This window comes from Pinus tabuliformis, chromosome 2_1, assembly GCF_031772625.1.
Source record: "Pinus tabuliformis cultivar Carrire ecotype Pingquan chromosome 2_1, CPIR1, whole genome shotgun sequence".
In the NCBI taxonomy this organism is placed as follows: Eukaryota; Viridiplantae; Streptophyta; class Pinopsida; order Pinales; family Pinaceae; genus Pinus; species Pinus tabuliformis.
The window spans coordinates 89,959,171-89,978,970 of record NC_142299.1 but is presented as its reverse complement, the minus strand read 5'-3'; the positions used below and the strand labels follow the sequence as shown (position 1 = coordinate 89,978,970).

At 39.2% G+C, this 19,800-nt stretch overlaps 1 pseudogene; it reads right to left on the bottom strand.

Annotated features, from left to right (window-relative positions):
• LOC149198915 (signal peptide peptidase-like 3 pseudogene) overlaps positions 1-9,257 on the bottom strand; it is a 42,608-nt pseudogene extending 33,351 nt beyond the window's left edge.
• Positions 9,258-19,800: the final 10,543 nt, after the last annotated feature.

Below are 19,800 nucleotides of genomic sequence, written 5' to 3'. Positions count from 1 at the left end.
TGAGCAGTTTCTAGTGGAGAACTTCTGGGAGAAGCTGTAATCTGTTGACCTTGTTCCTTTAGGGGTTAGAACAACACTTTTGGGGACTTAGGAGCCCTTGGTTTATGGACATTTCATGCTTGGAGTTGTAAGGCACAAAAATGTCTATAACAGTTGCCCCCTAAAGTATGAGGTCGTTAACCTTTTGGTGTCGGGTGAAATGCTTTATTATGAGGATCTGAAGTTCTTTCAATGCTAGGAGGAGACCTGTAATAAGATACAATACAATACATTATCTTCATACTATTTTCATGATCTAGCTGAGGCGGGCATTCCCATGCTCAGCTTTATAAATTCATTTTCATGTACATAGGACAGACAATCGTTTGAGTGTAGACTGATGATTCTGATAGAGCCATCATCCTTTTGGTAGGATGATTATCTGTGCTGCATTGTTGTACACTTGATGTCTTTATTTCCCTGAATATATATCGCAGCCCGGATGGATGAAACTAGATCCGAGGTCTTCAATCTCATCTGATCTTTACTCGAAGTACAAGTCGATCCATGTGAGAAATGTTTTGAAGTCGAACATGGAAAGACATCGCTTGATTACCAGTCAATGATGTAAACCATTAACAAGCGCGAGAGGAATCGCCGATAATGATAATGATCCTCAAGGTACTGCAGTACAATCCACGTGGTGTGAATAAAGGACTTGGCGTCGAACACCACGCAAATTCTTTCGGTCGAAGGTCATTGATCTAAACCTGTCGCCGGAAGTGAGAAACTTGCCATTGAGGCATGCAAGCTTCAAAGTACTGAATGGGGTGTTCCTAGATCAACTTCTTGGATAATGAGCTGATGTCGACAAGAAGTGATCCGTCACAGGAGGGCCTTAATGAATCCCACATCAATGACACGGAACAGATCAAATGTTTTTGATGGAGGTGAAAACGATCTGATGATATAATGTTCAGGGTGGCGGTCATGAAGGAATGGAGTATAATGTATGGTAGTGGGTGGGACACAGGTGACTTCTCTGGATGACTTCTCTTGAACATATCGGCGACATTGATGTGATGGATTGGTAGCATTAACCCCAAATGTGGATGGTATGGCATGACCATGGCGATGTGACCGGTGAATGAAACAACCCAACCCGACTCGGACACGGAGTGGAAGTGTCATGTTCAAGGGTGACTTGCTACCAACAAAGATTCTTTGAGTTTTCTTCCCAATTTTTCCCCAGTCATTGCTGACCAGTACCTCTTTATTTTTGTCAAGCTTGAGGAGGATAACATATGCTTGTTCTATAATTTTCCCTTCAGGCAAACCCATCGCTATGTTTTAACGAGCCTAGCAATAGTGAAACTCGTTCTCGTCTAAAGACAAGTTTGTCGCTATTAATCTTTTTAATGAGTTTAACGACAAAGATAACTTGGTCCTTTTCAATTTTAGAGAGTCTGAAAAGGAACGTAAAGGTAACTCCAAAATTCCTTTTTCGTCATCTAATCCCTTAAGTCCGAAAAAGTATAAAACAATACAGAAGGGATGAATTTTCGATAGTTTTAACAAGCCGAACAAAACAAGCGCTCGATCTTTTTGTGCAATAATCCCTCAGGTCCAAAAAGATTAAAATCTAGAGGAGGGATAGCACTTCCTGTCCCTTTAACGAGCTAGAAGGCCAAGGAATTGGCAATCTTTTCATATTTTACGAGTCAGTTGAAAAGAGCTTAAAGGAGACTCGTCTTTTGAGGAACGAGTGATAAAATGGGTAGCAGATGATTCCAGGTAAGGTTTGGAATTTTCCAATCACGGCAGTGTCACAAGGATGGCTAGTGAAATCACTCTTTGCATCTGTTCCTCAAAATGGGTAAAAAATCAAATGGAGGTGAATGATCGGCCAAAGAAAAAGTGGAGGTGACGGTGCAAACATGACCAAGGCTTTAATGGTTGAAGTACTACATTCACGGTGGTTATTTACCGGGGAATAGTTCATTTTTTAATGAGCTTAAACGCGGGTGGAAACATTTGCTCATGTCTTATGTTTATTTTTTAACGAGCTTGAACTATGTGCTAAAACTGCTCGATTAATCCAGTCGTATGATAAGAATGTCTCACATAAAAACGGCAATTTTTAGAGTTTTTCCCCACATCCTTTCTTTATGTAAGTTAGGAAACGACCAATCCAAAAAATAGATAAATGATCGCTCTTTGCTTGCATTCCAAAAGGTTTGCATGCCCCCAGGTATAAAACAGAGTTTCAAGGTCACCCTCTATTCGAGCTGACAAAACATTTGTTTTATCAGGAAGGTTATACCTCTTTCAGGCTACCCAAAGATTGCTCTATTCACAACGCAAACAAAACACTTCTCTGGCGATGTCTACCGAGATAAACAAAGGTGAGCGACGGTGCTCGCCACCTCACATAACTTTGACAAGAGAATCTTGTTCCAGTCCAACTCCCCCTTCCAATCACGGACGGGAGTACGGAGGTCATATTCTCTCGCGGAAACCTACCCCATACCCGAAGTTTTCCTACCGAAGCAGACCAGGGTGCATGCCCCCTGGGTTTCAGTCTTATCCCTCCGAATTACTCGCGCTCATCGGGAGGACGGACTGGAGATTGAGACATTTCTTGCGTGAAAATACCATTCAGGGATGGTGTGTGACTATTTGCTCTGTATGATCCGGGGAATGAAAGCTGGTCCACGAGCTTGACCACTCTTCCTTCGTGCGGAAAACACATTACTCTAAAGAGTGAGGAGACAATCGCTCCCATGCAATAAATATAGTCTCGTCCAAGGAGTAGATTGTAATCCAGGGGTCCTTGAACTACCATCACGTTCATGTGAACGGTTTTCCCTCTCAATGTTATGGGCACATTAGGAAGGATCCCTAACGGTCGACTAGTTCCTTTATGAAAGCCTGTCAGATTTCTCATCTCAGGCAAAAGCGATGGCGAACCAAGCGCTTTCCAAGCAGTTGAGGAAAGGATACTCACAGAAGCCCCTTCATCTATGATGGTACCAGCCATAACCATTCTATATATTTAAACAATAATTCGGAACGGTACACTAGCTGGTAAACGGGGTCTGCCTAGTTGATTCCAGTCGAAGGAGACAACTAGGTTGCTTGGAGGTGGGACCGAATAGACGGTCGGGTACGACTCTGACGAACTTCCTTCCTATGGTAAAGGAACGGGTAAATTGCCCCCATGTTCGTTGGAGTCTGTTCTTATGAAAAGAATTTGGACGGTGTCATCCTTGTTCTCTTCAGTGATTGTATCATCTGAAGATGGAACCTCTGAAGGCAAGACCGGGTCAACTGCCGCCTCGACCTTTTGACTTTCGTCTGGTATGGATTCATATGGTTCATCTTCAATGACAGATGCTTCGGCCGACCACCTGAGCAGGTCAGCCAGATTTTTGACTAGTGACGGACTCGGCAAGAGTTTTTTATGTCCAGGAGGAAGTCGTAACGGTGAAACCGGACGATCATCCAAAACTCTTTTAGCTTCGTCTAAGAAGGGACAACGGTGAACGGCATGATCGCCTTCACCCAGTTTACAAGGAAATCTATATTTTCCTTTTTGTCCTGGGGCTTCACTTTCACTAGTCGACGGTGTGTTTTCAACATGATCATCAGAGGTTGATGACACCGGGTTGTGCAAACGAGGAGACCAATCCCTTAAGATCCGAGGGATGCAAGGACAATCTCTGTGAAAGTGGTCTCCTTTTCAAATGACACATGGCGATTTAGGCTTGGTCGATGCAGTGTGTGGATTTTCGTTAGATGACACTCGTTTGCACCCATTCGCTTTTGACTCCTTCTTCTTCTTCTCTTTCTTCTTCTTCTCTTTCTTCTCCTTAGGAACTTGACTTTTGGCTTTACCAGCCCCATCAAGCGAAGAGGAAGGAGGAGAGGAAGAATTAGAGGAAGTAGAAGGTTGGTAGGCTACTCTGGATTCGTCTAATTGCTGATTCGATTGTTTAGGAATAGTGGTGTTCTGAACGACAGAGGTCAAGAAGAGCCATACAGGCAAACCAATTGTCAGTCCTGGAAGCGACAATGTGGCCATATGGGGTGCGCCAACATCTCCCCAAGAGGAGAAGGGACTAGGATTTCCTCCAAGGGGAATTCCTTGGTTGGTAGACTCCATTTTCTCAACCCAAGATCAACGTAGGAAAGGGTAATGAATATTCCATTTAAAATAAATTTTAGACGCTTTGACACAACTTGTTTTTTCAGTTTTTAAGAGTCGAGAAAAAACAAAAGATGACTCTAGTCGCCTTCGATTTTTAAGGAGCCTGAAGTGACAAGTGCTCAGATGGACCTTTTCCGTTAAGGAGTCTGAAAAGGAACGAAAGGGACTGCTCTGGAGATCTAGGTAGAGGGTGTACCAAACCAATCGCAAAACTGCAGAATACTTTTTACGATACAGCAGTCAATCTTCCCGAATGCTGTGTTCAGTGCATTGCGATCGATAGGGCGGCAGACACGGCTTCCTATGGATAAAGGATTTAAGCCTATAGGGGTGTCCCAAAATATACTCGACGGTACATGGGAGCACAAGTCCGTACTGGAACTTATCGTCTCAAAGTGGAGGAATCACCCAACCATCAGTGAGGACAACAGTTACCAGGCTTTACGACGCCGGAATACGTCTCTAGCCTAGACCTCTAAATGTTGTGCGTTAAGTTCCAAAGCGTTGTTAGATTCATTGAATTTATTTTAAGTTGATCTTGCTTATGAAGTTTGCCTTTTGGGTTCACCACGAGATGTAGATGTAATTCCTAAAATGCAATCTAAAGATGATAAACAAACTTTTATCTCTTTTGTGCAATGAAAATCCTAGCTACTAGAGGAAAAGAAAGACACAATCTTTTCACAAAGAGCAAAGAGCACACTGTAAATGCACTTTCCTAAATCAAGCCAAATAGATTGTCTATATGCAAATGCACATGCATGTATTTTTTTTCGACTTTCTTAGTATTGATGCTAAAAAGAAAGTTGATGTACAAATCTGAATTTCTTTTCAAGTGACAAATATAAACAAGCTCTTTTTCGAAATCAAAAACAGAGATGATTATGACACCTTGCGATTTTGAAATGAACACTTGTTCTTGACACTAGAAAATCACAAATTCAGACTAAAGCAATAGTAACAGTATAATCGACCATCAACAGCAATCAAACTTTCTCCTATGATCGAAATCGACACTTGCGACAGATCCAAATCAAAGGACGACAGTACGACTATTCTACTTTTGCAATGGAAAACTGTAAACGACTCAACAAACACACAAAAACATCTACAGTTCTTTTGTACAAAGGAGGCGGAATAACAGCAAGGAAAAGGGGTTTTAAACAGACATATACTGATCACAGGCAGCAAAATTCAGAGATAGAACTGGAAAGAATGAAGCACAAGAACCACAGCTGCACAGGGCTAGTCTGATCAGCACACCTGTAACACAGAGAAACTGAAATGCAGTGCAGGTTGCCCTTTCGAGAAGTGCGCTGAAATTCAGGATCTCTTAACAGTACCTGCGCTGGGCCAGAAACGAGAATTTGTCCGGGTTCCGGGTCACAGTTTGCAGTTCAGTCTTTGGTTTTTGGCCGAGTAAAAGCAATCAGTAATGCACAATCAGGGGTAGATCTAAGGAGGATCTAAGAGCTATCACAAGGGCAATCAGATAGTTTGTGAATTAGCTGCTCAAATCATAAACAGATCCAGTGAATGGATTGAAGCAGCAGATGTCTACTTTGCATTTGTTATGGAAAATGCAGTTCGAATGCTACTTATAAGTTTATGAAACAAACAACAAAGAATGATACACAAACAAACTAATTAGCTCCCCAGTGGAGTCGCCATTCTGTTACAGGGAAAAGTGTCTATTTAGAACTTCTCTATCCCACTAAGGTGTGACAACTGCCTTAGAAACAAACAGAGAAAAACTACTTTTGTATTTCCTTTATGAACTATAGATAGAGAGGAATAGAAAGAACCAACCTGTGTCTTGCGCTAATCCTTTGATCCAATCCCTCTCTTCTTTAACAGTCTCCAGCTACCTGCTCCCTTACTTGCCCAGCTTCACAAAGTACCTGTAAGATCACAGAAGAAGAACACTATACAAAGACATGGATCTATATTCATAAACAACTTAGGATCAGATTTAAGTTAACCATACAAATGTAACAAGCATCAATGATACAAAAGCATGGAGGAAAAACTCAAATAGTTTTTATTGATAAACAAGAAAAGATCCAGGAGGAGTTACAACCAGTGGTTCCTGACCCAGCATCAACCTCCCAGCAAAGAATCCCCTCTTCACCTCAAACAAAGCATAGATCACCCAATACTCTGATGTTTGTCTTAAAAAACCAACAGCAATTCCTTACAATATGCAAAATTCCATCCCCCTGGATCTCTGGGATGAGGGATCCATATATAGATATCTGTAAGGAGGATGAGTCAGCTTGTGATTTGATTAGTGTCTTCTCTCTGTCAGTTCTTGCTTCCACTTGGAGACTGAAGGCCTCTTACTCATCCTTGGTCGAATTCAGTGAGGAAAGTGTCACAGGAGAAGATTCTGGAAGCTTCCATTGTCTCTCCACCTCGCGGAATGACACTGCCATTTTTCATTTATCGCCCATCGCACCCCACAGAAGGGACTTTTGAAATGCAACGCACCCTCACAGTGTATTTAGGTGCAATGCAACGCACCTAGCCAGTGGAGCAGCTGAAATGATCCTGTTTTGACTTATTTTGAGCAGTTTCTGGTGGAGAACTTCTGGGAGAAGCTGTAATCTGTTGACCTTGTTCCTTTAGGGGTTAGAAAAACACTTTTGGGGACTTAGGAGCCCTTGGTTTATGGACATTTCATGCTTGGAGTTGTAAGGCACAAAAATGTCTATAACACTCACCTCAATTCTGCCCTAGTTTCCTGCATGTTTCCATAGAACTTCTTCCTCTCTCCTTGAGCAAACCCAATCATCTTTTGCTCTCTTGGTGATTCTTGGTAGACCCTAGGCACCCTAACACCTCATTCCAACCTTCATCCACTTTTTCCTCCCACTCTCACACCCTCAAAACAGTGAAAACTGCTATCGGCCTCCTCCTGTAGGTATCCTCTAGTGACCCTGTTTTCCTCCTGTAGGTTTCCTGTGTCCTCCTGTAGATTTTCCTGTAGGATTTCTTTTGAAGGCCGAGGGTGGAAAAAGCCTCTACAAGGCCACCTGAGACCTCCTAGGACCCATCCACACCATCCTACATCCTCTCAAGTCCTAAAGCCACCCTCCAACGCCACCTATTCGATGCCACATTCACACACAATAAATTACATGCATGTCAAATTCACATAAAAATACATAAAAATCCAAAAAAATATTTTTTGCTTATTTACTTCCAGAAATAGCTTAGTTAGATGTTGTTTACTTCCTTGAGTAGGTAATGGCATTCCTTTCATGGTTTTCATAGTGCTTTCTGCAAAAGTAGGATTAGTTGGTTAATTAGGATTTACTAGGTTTTCTTTACATTTCAGTGTTTCTCCTTTCTGCAGTTAGAGTATCATCTGTAGAGTAATATTTCTCTCCTTTCATCACATATAGAGCTTCTTCTGGAATCCATAGAAGTTGGCTTGAGCTCCTAGTGATCTTGTGCCAGCTGACCAAGTGACAACCTATAGTAAGAACTAGTACTTGTGCACACAGCACCGACGCTTCCAAGTTTGTTACAAACTACCGAGTTGATAAGAGTAAAGTACGCAGCCCAGGAGTTGCAACATTATTGGTGTTGTTATGCTCCTATACCAATAGGTGTCGTATTTCATGATTGACTTGATGAACTCAGTGATATGTTCATACCTTTCTTGTTGCAAGGTTTTCCATATTTCCAAAAAATCAAAAAATTTAAAAAATGTAAAGAGGGTATACCCTAAAAGAAAAATCAAAGGGTAAAAAGAATAAAATGGTCAAAAAATGAGTAGAAATGAACCCCAAACAAAAATAGACCAGGAAAGTGTGCAATTCCAAATGCCACTACTTTTTCATTTTCTGTAATAAGCAATTGTGTGCAGCTTATGAATCTTATGCCACAATTGATGAAGAGTCAAATTGTTTAAAATTGGCTCATTCATATTTGAATTTCATGTTTTAGAGATAGAGAATAAATGTATGGCCAAACAGTTTAATCTTGCCAGAAAAGTAGATAGGTAGAGTGAATAAAAGGAGCTCAACAGTTTAATATGAGCCCTTGGATGTAATAAGGTTAGATTTAGATAGACTTCTATATGTAAAAGAAAAAGTGTGATAAGGGTTTGCCAGTCTAAGTGCACCCTAATAAAGAAGAAAAAATGTCAGGCTAAAGTAGGTAGGGTAGGTAGATGGTGTTGCAGAATGATACTTGTGATGAAACATGTCTCTGAAATGTGTCAATTTTCACTTTTATCACAAGTACAAGACAAACATTTTACTTGATGCAGTACAAGCAAAACAAGGTTAAATTATTAACTCCCCTTCACATTTTTCCCTGAAGATTTCACTAATTCCCCCTAAAGTATTAAGGACTTTGAAAATCAAAGGGGCTCAGAGCATTTCTCTGACTTCTGGAGGGACCGGACCCTCGGCCCAATGATCTAAAAGCCTAAGTACTCGAAAAATCATCAATCCATCATTCATTTCATTTCATAAAGTTTTTCTAAGTAAAATCCTATTTTACGTAGAAATAATGCACAATATCACTAAATAGACCCCTTTTTCCACTTTAGCCTAAGTTTGAATATATACTTCAATGTTTTTCTTGGCACTTTCCATTACATTTTTCATATTAATTCCTAACTAGTATTATATAGCTCCCGCACCATAAAACCCTTCCTGTATTATTATTTTATACATAAAACCCCAAATTTTTAATATAATTCCCGCCTCGATGGTATATAACCATTATATAGTTAATAGGGATTAATAAACTTATCCAAAGTTTATTAATAACCTTCCCTGCCGCACAATACGGGATTAATTAACCATTTGGGTTAATTAATAACCACCCCCCGACCAATCAAAATAGCCCCAAAATTATTAAAACACATTTTATCGGGTTGGGCCCACCGCAGTTAAAAACTCACCATATTCCCTTCCCGTCCGCCGTCCGATCTCTGCATTCCCATCTGACGGTCGACGACGATATCACGACCACCCTTCCCACCTTGCTTTAACTTGCGATTGCCCAGCGGTTTTCCACCCGTACCAAAGCCACGCGTCGCCCGTTCCATATGCTCGCTCGCCCTCTGTCTCAAACCACCCGACTCCAAAAGCGATGCAAGCAAACTGCTTACCACCCTTCACATAACGACAAAGCGTCACATCACGCTTACGTCATCCGCCCAATAAAGCCAAAAAGTCCCACCAACCTGAATTTCGTTAAATAAATAATAAAACGTCAGTTTCACCATTATTCTCTGCAAACTATGCTCCATGCAAACTAACGTTCAGTTGACTGTCCGAGCATTCAGCCCACCACCCGGACAAGAGACTACAGCAACAAGCTTCGCAGCCTGTAAACCAACCTGCCATTGTACGGTTTTCCTCTTTAACACAGGTATTTATTCATTTTGCCCTGCAACCCTGCAATTTCAGTTTTCTACTAAGAATTCTACCAGAGAAAGCCGAATTCAAGGTAAAAACAGTCTGTAACTGCCATAAACAGTCCCTAAACTTGTTTTTTGGTCAATTTTTCCCTAGAAAGCCCGAATTCTAGTTTGAATACACAAGAACCAAATATGGAAACCCCTGTAGCTCTGAATGCCACGCCCCTCAACGCTCCCCACAAAGACTTAGCTTATCTATCTATGGCCGATAAATATTTTCAGATAAAAGACTTATCTAATGATATAAATCATCTTCAAGCCTTCTGCCAAGCTAGAGACAGTTATCTAAATAAATCTGACATTTTTGGACTGTGGGAGTCTAACCTTCCCATGTATTTTCTCCCCTCAGTTCACGTTTTCCCAGAGATAATTCATCATTGTTGTGCTAATTATGATCCCATCCATAGAGCTATTATGTCCCCATCCCAAACTGTCCTTTTTCCCATAACCGCTAAATCCATCAATGAAATGATACAGTTCCACTCCACTCAGCCCCTTGCTCCTCTTTCCATGGGATATTTACTTGAAAAAGCATCTCAATTGTCCAAATCAGAAGTGACTCGTATTGTTCAAACCTTCATGGATCCTCAACATCAGCCTAAAGGTCCACCTCCCTATCTGAAGGCTTTCTTCACTAAGACTGGAAAACTTATTCTTGATATGATATCCCTAATCATGGGATTTAACTCAAGTGAATTCGTTGATGATATCACCCTAGTTTTATTATCAATCTTTACTCCAGGACAGCCTCCAGTTGTCAGATATGACTATGCCACTTATATTGCCAACAAAATCCATGAACAATTCCTGAATTTGGATAGGGAAGGAGTTTTCAAATACACCTCTTTCATATACCATCTTTTGTTATATCATCAGCCAGACAGCTTTCCTTTCCCCATCAGGAAATTGGACTCAAAAGGAAATCGAAAGTCTTTGATTTTTTGGAGTTCAATCTTTCATGATACCTTTGAGTCTCCTTACAATTATAATGAGTTCATTGACTTATTTGTGCATCCAGCAACCAATTTGTTGATAGGATTTTCCCCTCCTAGGATCTCTGGTGACATGAAAAAGATTCTTCAGCTTTCTAAATAGTACAGGATAGGTGACTGGTACCTATACCAAAATCACACAGAAATCAAAATGTATGGGTGTGAACTTTGCCCTTTCAAGATACCTAAATATGTGCCCATGAGATTATTTGCACCAGAATATTTCAGACAGATCATAAATGTAGACTTAGTCCATTTTTGTAGCACAAAGAAAAAGGCTCGGCTAAGAATCAAGAACCAATTAGGCCCTTTTGTCATCAATTCTAGGGATGCATGGCAAGAAGCTGAAAAGATTTTAGAAGACCACCTTAGATTGAAGAAAAGTTTTTGGTGGGTGCCATATGACCCAAATAGTTTCATATGTGACAGAAGGACAAAAACAGGCTATCAGTTTATATACATCATAGGATCCCAGAAATTGAACAGTTTGCAAATCAAGATGAATGGGTAGAAGGGACCCTAATAGAAGAGATTAGTGAGCAGGAAAAAATGGAAAATGCAATGAAAGATCTTGAGAAAACTCTTGACCTGGATTCTTTTGGGCAGGTATTTTTCAAGCTATCTCAAGGGCCAGAAAAGGGGCATCAATTGCTGGAACTTCTCAGCAACCTCCACAAGAAATTAACATACCAGCCACAGAAAACTCCAAAGGTAAGGAAGTAGAGACTACAGAATAGCCCACAATGACAGATCAGCCTGGAAAGTCCAAAGAACAGGGTCAAGTACCAACTCCTCCACCTCAAACTAAAGCAGCAGAAACTCCAGTTTTGCAAACTCCTCTAAATGAGGAAAGAGACAAAAAGAGGGACAGGGAAACCACTACTCATGCCAGTGAACCCATGGAACAGCCTGGTGCTAAAAGACAAAGATTGAATCCTCTGTTAGAAGAGGAAATGATGAAAGAGACTATAGACAGCCATAGAGAAGAAAGAGCAGTGAGCCAGCAAACTTCTCCATTGGGAGAAACATCTCTTAGCTCACAGAGGAAAGAACTAGAAAAGAAACATAGTGCAGAAATATCCTCCATCAGGCCGCAGAGGAAAGAAACTTCCGATATCAAGAAAACATTCATAGAAATAAAAGCCAAAAATGATCCAGTAAGACTGCAAATTTACAATCAGTATTTGAAAATGGCCCCTACAAACCAGCAGAGATTGATGTCAGCTTATGACATTCAAGAGGGCAAGATGATAATGAGCTATTTCAAGCCAAAGGTGCAACAACCTCAGTCAGCAGTAGACTATATCAGGACAAATCTAGAAGTCTTGGCAAAGGATATTAATCCTTTGGATCAGATTGAACTTCACAAGCAAACTGGAGAAATGGTTTATTCCACTTTAACTAGTAAAGCATTGATGGCTCACAGACTACAAAATTCCTTAGATAATACTACTGCCCAACTAGACTTGGAGAAAGCCTCCTCTTTGGCCAAGGATAACAGAATAAAATCATTGGAAGAGATCATCATTGGATTGGGACATGATCCCAAAGATGTAAAAGGTGTAGAAGCATTAATTAAGAAAAAAGAAGAAGATATCACCGCCTTGAGGAAGCAGCTAAAGCTGCCTCCCTCAAGGCATCCACAGACTGCTGAGGTTATCAAGCAGAAATCTGAAGAAGATATGATGGACCTCCTCTTGAAACTCAATGAAAGATTGAATGACACAGAGCAGGCCTTAGAAAAAGCACAGAAGGACAGGCAGGGAGAGTCGACCTCTCAGCCTCCTAATGTAATTCCCACAGTCTCAACAGCAGTCCCTTCTACACTTGGAACAGCATTAGCTCCAAACATCCCAGCAGCCACAGCAGAGGTGATTACAGGTACATCAAAAGCAGCAACAGTAACAGTCAGCAGTACTAATATGAGCACTGAAGAATTGATAAAGGTCATGGAAGAAATGAGATTACAAGTTACAGAATTGAAACAAGTAAAGGAAAAATTGGCTAAGGTAGAAATAAATTATGATAAATCCAAAATAAGTGTTGCAGAGAAAATAAGGGAGATTAAAGCTTTAGAGAATAAAGTTAAAACATTAGAACAAGAGCTCACTTTTGACAAGCCCCTGGAAGAGATCAAGAAAATCCTTTGGGCCAACATCATTCAATCTATAAATGATGCGTGGCCATCTATCCAAGTGATTTATGAACAGATTGATTTAGCGAAAGCAGCACATGTAGAAATTCAAAGGACAAGAGCTTTGTTAGGACAAATGCCTGAACAAGCCAACAGGCTTATACATCTTTTGAATAACAGAACTAAGGAACAATTGGAAAAACTTGGCATCCCAGACAGAACAGACACCATTCTGGAAATCAAAAGAGTGCTAACCAAGAGGACTTTAATGTAGAACCTAGAAAGAAGATGCCAAGATATGTAGGTGGAAATTAATTCTTTTATGGAAAAGTTCACAGTTTTGCAGGATAAAGGGCTACCAAGTCGTTTGGTCATCAATGACAGGTTAATGAAGCACATAGATTATGTAGACAAATTGAATAAGTATGTTGGCAGTTAAGCAAGTTCATCAACAAGTGCATCAAGAATAAAAGCACTCCCCACAGGCCGAGTTCTCTATGACAGCTTGGAGAACTTTTTCTATATTGAGCATGAGGTAAAACACTTGTTCCAAATCTAGCCCAATTTTTTCAGATATACAGAGACTGATGAAACTTTGAGAAAACTTCAAAAACACAAATTGCAAGAGCAAAAATGGTGGGAAGGCGTGTTAGAAATTTTGTAAATTTAGTCTTGGTAAAATGTAAATTTTGGGCTTTTACCATAGCAAGTTGAACAAAGATGAAAAGGGTCAAACAGGTCGAAGTGTATCAGAACAGGTGAAAAGTATTGGTCAAAACAGGGCAGCCAGCACAGAGTTACTAAAGAGGATAGCAGCAAGCCAAATAAAAGGGCCTGCCTCCAGCACATTTAGCGAGAATAGGAATAGCACAACAACAGTTCACTTCCCTCCTATCTTCGAGACTAGTTGCCTCTATTTTTCTGTAAAAATAATTAGTCATCACTAGAACTAATCTCACTCTGTTATGAGATATTTTTGTAAATATTTTTTGTATAAATACCCCCTCAAGTGGAGTATTGAGGGTGGATTTTTAGACATTGCTGTAATATTAACTATTTTTGAATAAAGTGCTAATTGGACCAACTTTGTGGCTTGCTGGATGAAGAATTGAAGCTACGGACTTTTCTCAGAATTCTCGAATCAAACACAGGCTCAATAAGTCATCTATACCTTGTGTTTAAAGTTTTCCTTGTTTAAAATATCATCTATGTTTCACATCTGAATGATAAACGAAAAAGAATAACCCCGAATATGCTTAATTTCACTCTATTTTCAATCGTTATTATTCTCAATGTTTTCTTCTGAACTAGTATAAACAGTGAATTCTTAATTGCTCCTCTTTCCTAGTTTGTTCATTTTAATCATTTAGTAAAGAATTCTTAATTGCTCTTTATTGATGGTTAGTCATGTTCTGCTCTTTTATAATATGTTAAAGGATTCTTAGTTTCCCTTTAACCCTTTAAGCCCATCCCATCTTTAAGTCTCTAATTCTCCCCTGTTTGACTACCTTGTTCTGTTAAACCATCCTTTGTGAAAAAACCAAGTCCAGTTAAGCCATTTTCTTTGACTCCATCAACCCAATGGACTAAGCTACTCAGTCTTACCCCTTTGTTATTGAATCTCACCACCCAAACTCAAACAAAACTCCTAAACTTCATAACTAGCTTAATATCATTAAAAAAACAAAGTTAAATTTGAAAGGGAGAGCCATCTCTGGATACATATTGGCTAGATTCTGTATCTAAAAGATTGTTTTGTGGTTACCTCGGACCCTTTTCCTCTTCCCAACAACTTCTAGGAAAATCTAAGTGATAACATAGTGGCGACTCCGCTGGGGATCTGAATAATTTGTTTGTTACTATTGTTTACTTTATAAGCTACAGACTGAGCCTGAAGTTAGCCACGTAGCCGTTGAAATGCTCTTGCTTTGCAATTGCAGAAGTAAATGAATGTTGCTTCAGTCTATCTCCGGTCTAGCTTATGGATTGAACATCTGGTTTCAAATGTTTGATCAGTTCCTCTTGTTAAATAAGTCTTTGAGAAAGTTCAAATATCATACCTAAAACCTCTTAAAGAAACTATAAGAAGTTGTTTTGCTCAACCCCTTTTAGAGAAAAAACCAAAAACATTCCTAGAAACCTGGCTTCAGAAAGGACTCGTTACACAAGAGCTAACCCTGATCCCAATCCACCAGAAGTGTTCGAAAATCCAAATCTGATCCCTAGGATTCTTAGGAGACAAGAAAGCCAGGAGAGTTATGCTAGTTCTCGGCCTTTACACAGATCAAATTCCTGTCCTGTGAAGTGGATTTACCTTGAGGAAGAACCCTTTGATGAATTTTTTGAGACCTCTTTATTTGTAACCTTTTCTGACTCTGGCTTACCCCGTACAGTTCAGGATCCAGTATTTATTGAAGATTTGCAACTTGAAGTTGTCACTTCACATCTTGACAGACATTTGCAGAATTCCATTCAATCAGAACTTACCTATGTAGGAACACCAAACCTTTCTGTGATCACCACAGCCTCTCCAAGTTCATCAACCACACCTCAGACATCTCAACCTCAAGCCACCCCTTCCATCCCTCCACCCACCACTCCAAGACAAACCCCAGCTGTTATTTCAACCCAATCTACTGCAATGGAAAACAAGTATGCCCCACTGCATTTACCTACCAACCCAGGGGCTATTCCCCAAGACTATCAAAGTAAAATCACTCCTTTCGATGGCTTTGGTACTTACACTGCACAAAAACATACTAAAAAGATGACCGACTACTTTGAGATATATGAAGTTGATGTCGATGATGTTAGAATGAGGATATTTGTTCAAAGTTTAACTAGAGATGTCAGAACATGGTTTAGAGCCCTTCCTGCAAACAGTATCAATGATCTACAAGCTCTTTGTCAGACATTCTTGAACAGATGGGAAAAGAAGAAAGATCCTCTTCATATTTTGTCAGATTATGAAAACTTGAAGAGGGGAACACAAGAAACTGTACAAGATTACTGTACTAGGTTCAATAATTTTTACAATGCTATCCCTCAAAACCTTAGACCTCCTCCAGATTTGGCATTAATCAAATTCCCTGATGGATTTGATTCTGATGTGGCCTACCAACTTAGGGAAAGAGCTCCTCTAACCTTAGAAGAGATGCAAAGTATAGATGTCAGCGTTGAAGCCAACCTAATATCCAAACGAGCTAGAGCCAGAGTTGAAAGAAGGATATCTTTGAAAGAAGAACCCTCAGCCTTTGAACAAAAATTGGATGCTATTATTAAAGGAATGGATAGGCTTGGAGATAGAGTAGAAACAATCAAAAGGAAATCCCCTTGGGATAGTCAACCTAACAATACTGGGAGAAATCCAAATTTCAGGAAGAATCAAAATCAGAATACTGGAAAGACTGGCCCTGATCAAAACCTTAGGCCCCCATTCCAGGAAAATTATGTTGAAGCCTCAATTTCTGATGAACCAACAAAAGATACCCAAATCAATTTGATGGGACTCAACAATGAGCAACAAGTTTTCTTAACTCAAGAGGACCAAGAAGCTCTCATTCTTAAACAATTCCAAACTCAGCCAAGTGAATCATTTGACTTTAGGGAGGGATATGACACAGCGATTTATGAAGTCCACAAACAATATAATTTGAGGAGTAGAAGAATAGATGTCCCTGAAACTAATAAACAGAAAGCCACCAAGTATCCTAACAAAGGTAAGACTAATAATATCCCTGTACATATTCTTTCCAGAACAGATCCTAATCCAAATAACCCAATTATTGAAGATGTATCTGATAGTCAACCCAATAATAAACAACTTTCCACTTCTATTCCCTCTAAAGGAAACGTGGAAGAACCTCCAGAAGTTGATTTGGAAACAACTTCAGCTCATAACCCCACTCCTGAAAAGGAGAAAAACACAGAAAATACCGAAGAAAAAGAGAATCCAACTGTCTGAAATGCAAGAACTCAGACTGAAAAACCTTTTAATCTAGAGGTTGAAATAGGCAAATTAAAAATAGTTGTTCCATTGTCTGAATTGGCTAAACATGATGTCTACAGAAGCCAAATTAACAAGTCACTCAAAATCTCGGTTAATGAAGATTCAGTAAATGTTTTTGATGACCATCCTGAATTAATTTTTGGCCCTGAAGTGAATGGGAAATCAGTAGATGGAGGAATCCCTTCTTTCTATGTAAGTTTGAACATACATGATAAAATACTTCATAATGCCATGTTTGATTCTGGTGCCTCTCATAACTTAATGCCTAAATCTGTAATAGAGAAACTGAACCTAGACATCACCAGGCCGTATAAGGACCTTTTTTCGTTCGATTCAAGTCAGGTCAGATGTTTAGGATTAATCAAAGACTTGTGTGTATCTCTAGTTCAATATCCTACCAAAAGAATCTTAATGGACATGGTAGTAGCTGATATTCCACCAAAGTATGGCATGTTATTGTCCAGGTCTTGGGGTGCAAAACTCCAAGGATCTCTACAACTAGACATGTCTTATGCTACTATTTCAGTATTCGGTCAACCAAAGAAACTATACAGAGAAACCTTAATGAAATACGTTGTAAGTAGCCAGGAGAAACCCCAAAATTTCTCTATCTACTCAGTACACTCTGATATGGATTCTTTCATTCTGTACAATACTGAAAGTGATTCCTTAAATGAATTAGAAGTTTTAGCAGCAGAACCAAAAGAAATTATAAATGAAAAATCTAGTGTTCAAATACAAGAAATTTCTGAGAAAAATGAAACATCAGACACTCAAGAGAAAACAGAAGAAAGCAAAAAGCCAGATCTCCCTATTACACAGATTCCTGAGACTCCTGACACCAATTATGAACATGAAATTCTGTGGCACTTAGAATTTGATGGGTCAGTTAACAAATTAGGAGCAGGAGCAGGAGTTTGGGTGCACAATCTTGAAAACGATCATGCTAAAGGCCATGCCTACAGACTAAACTTTAGATGCACCAATAATATGGCAGAATATGAGGCTCTGTTGCTAGGTCTTAAATTGATCAAAAGATTAGGAGCAATCAGGGTGTCTGTTTTAGGAGATTCTAAGTTAATAGTTCAACAGATTAAAGGAAAGTATTCAACTAATGATCCTAGACTAAAGTATTACAGAGATACTGTAATAAAGATTCTCAATACATTTTTGGAAGCTAAGCTTGCCAAAATCCCAAGAAAACATAACTTGCAAGCTCATAGTCTGGCAATGTTTTCCAGCACCTACAAATTACCATTTGAACCTAATCATCAGTTCACAGCTGAGATTAGACATAGGCCAGCTATGTCTGACAATTTGAAGAACTGGAAAGTGTTTGAAAGTGATAAGCAGATTAACAATTTCTTGACTTTAGATGAGGAATTTTGTAACACTAACATAGATGTAGATACAGTAAATGAGTTTCATCAAACAAACAAGATAGAAACAGGCATTTCAGCAGAAAGTGCAACTCAAATGCTCCATCCAACAAAATTTACCAAAAAGGAAATGAAAGAACTTCAAGAGATGGATATTGATGAAATTATTGAAGGAGAATCTGAAGTAATCAATTTAAAAGACAATCATTTGCCTCACGGATTAACTCCTTTGGAAGATCTTTTTTATTTCAATGATATTCCAAAGAAACCTAAAATGGAACCCTTAAGAGTAGATATTGAGGACTATAATTTGGGAACTGAGGATGATCCTAAAATGGTAAAGTTATCTAAATCTTTTCTCTCCTGACCAAAAACTCAAATATGTTGAACTAATGAGAGAGTTCCAGGATGTCTTTGCCTAGATTTATGAAGAGCTGAAATCTTATGACACCTCCATAATTCAACATACAATACCTCTGAAGGAAAACCAGAAACCATTCAAGCAAAAACTTAGAAGAATTAACCATGTACTGCTGCCCTTAATTGAAAAAGAAATCAAATGAATGTATGAAGCAGGGATAATCACTCCTATCAGGTTTTCAGAGTGGGTGTCTAATTTAGTACCTACTAGGAAGAAAACTGGAGAAATCAGATTATGTGTTGATTTGAGGAATGTTAATAAGGTTTCTCTGAAGGACAACTACCCTTTACCCAAGATGGATCACATTTTACAGAGAGTAGTAGGTGCTTCTAGGATTTCACTCTTGGATGGGTTCTCAGGCTATAACCAAATTCTGGTTCATCCTGATGACCAGGAAAAGACTTGTTAGATTTTAAGCTTCTGTGGAAGTTTTTTGCAGTTTCATGATCCGGATTATCCACAGTTTCTTGTTCATTATGCCGACGTTTCAAACCCCAAAGGGGGTCCATCATCAGGACTAAATTAGAATATGAATGAAAGTTTATTGAGAGAAGAGAGCCTTCTGACCTGTGTATAAATAAACCATGAACCATAATTTTATAAAGAAACCGACATATGATTTCTTATTTTAAATAAATAAAATAAAATAATAATTAATAAAAATAAGAAATCATATGTCGGTTTATTTATAAAATTAGGGTTCTTGGTTTATTTATACACAGGTCAGAAGGCTCTCTTCTCTCAATAAACTTTCATTCATATTCTAATTTAGTCCTGATGATGGACCCCCTTTGGGGTTTGAAACGTCGGCAGAATGAACAAGAAACTGTGGATAATCTGGATCATAACACTGCAGGAAAAGACTGCTTTTACAACACCATGGGGTACATTCAAATATGTTAAAATGCCATTTGGACTCAAAAATGCAGGGGCGACCTTTCAGAGAGCAATGGACATAGCATTTGCAAAAGAAATTCATGACTTTCTGGTTATATATCTAGATGACCTGACTGTTTTTTCTAAATCAGATCAGCAACACTTGGATCATTTGAGACAAGTATTCTTGAAATGTAGAAAATATGGTATTTCCTTAAATCCTAAGAAGTCATTGTTTGGTCTAGAGGAAGGCAAACTTTTAGGCCATATCATCTCCAAAGAGGGCATCAGAATTGATCCTGCTAGAATAGAAGCTATTCTGCAAATACCCCACCCCAGAAATGTCAAAGAACTTCA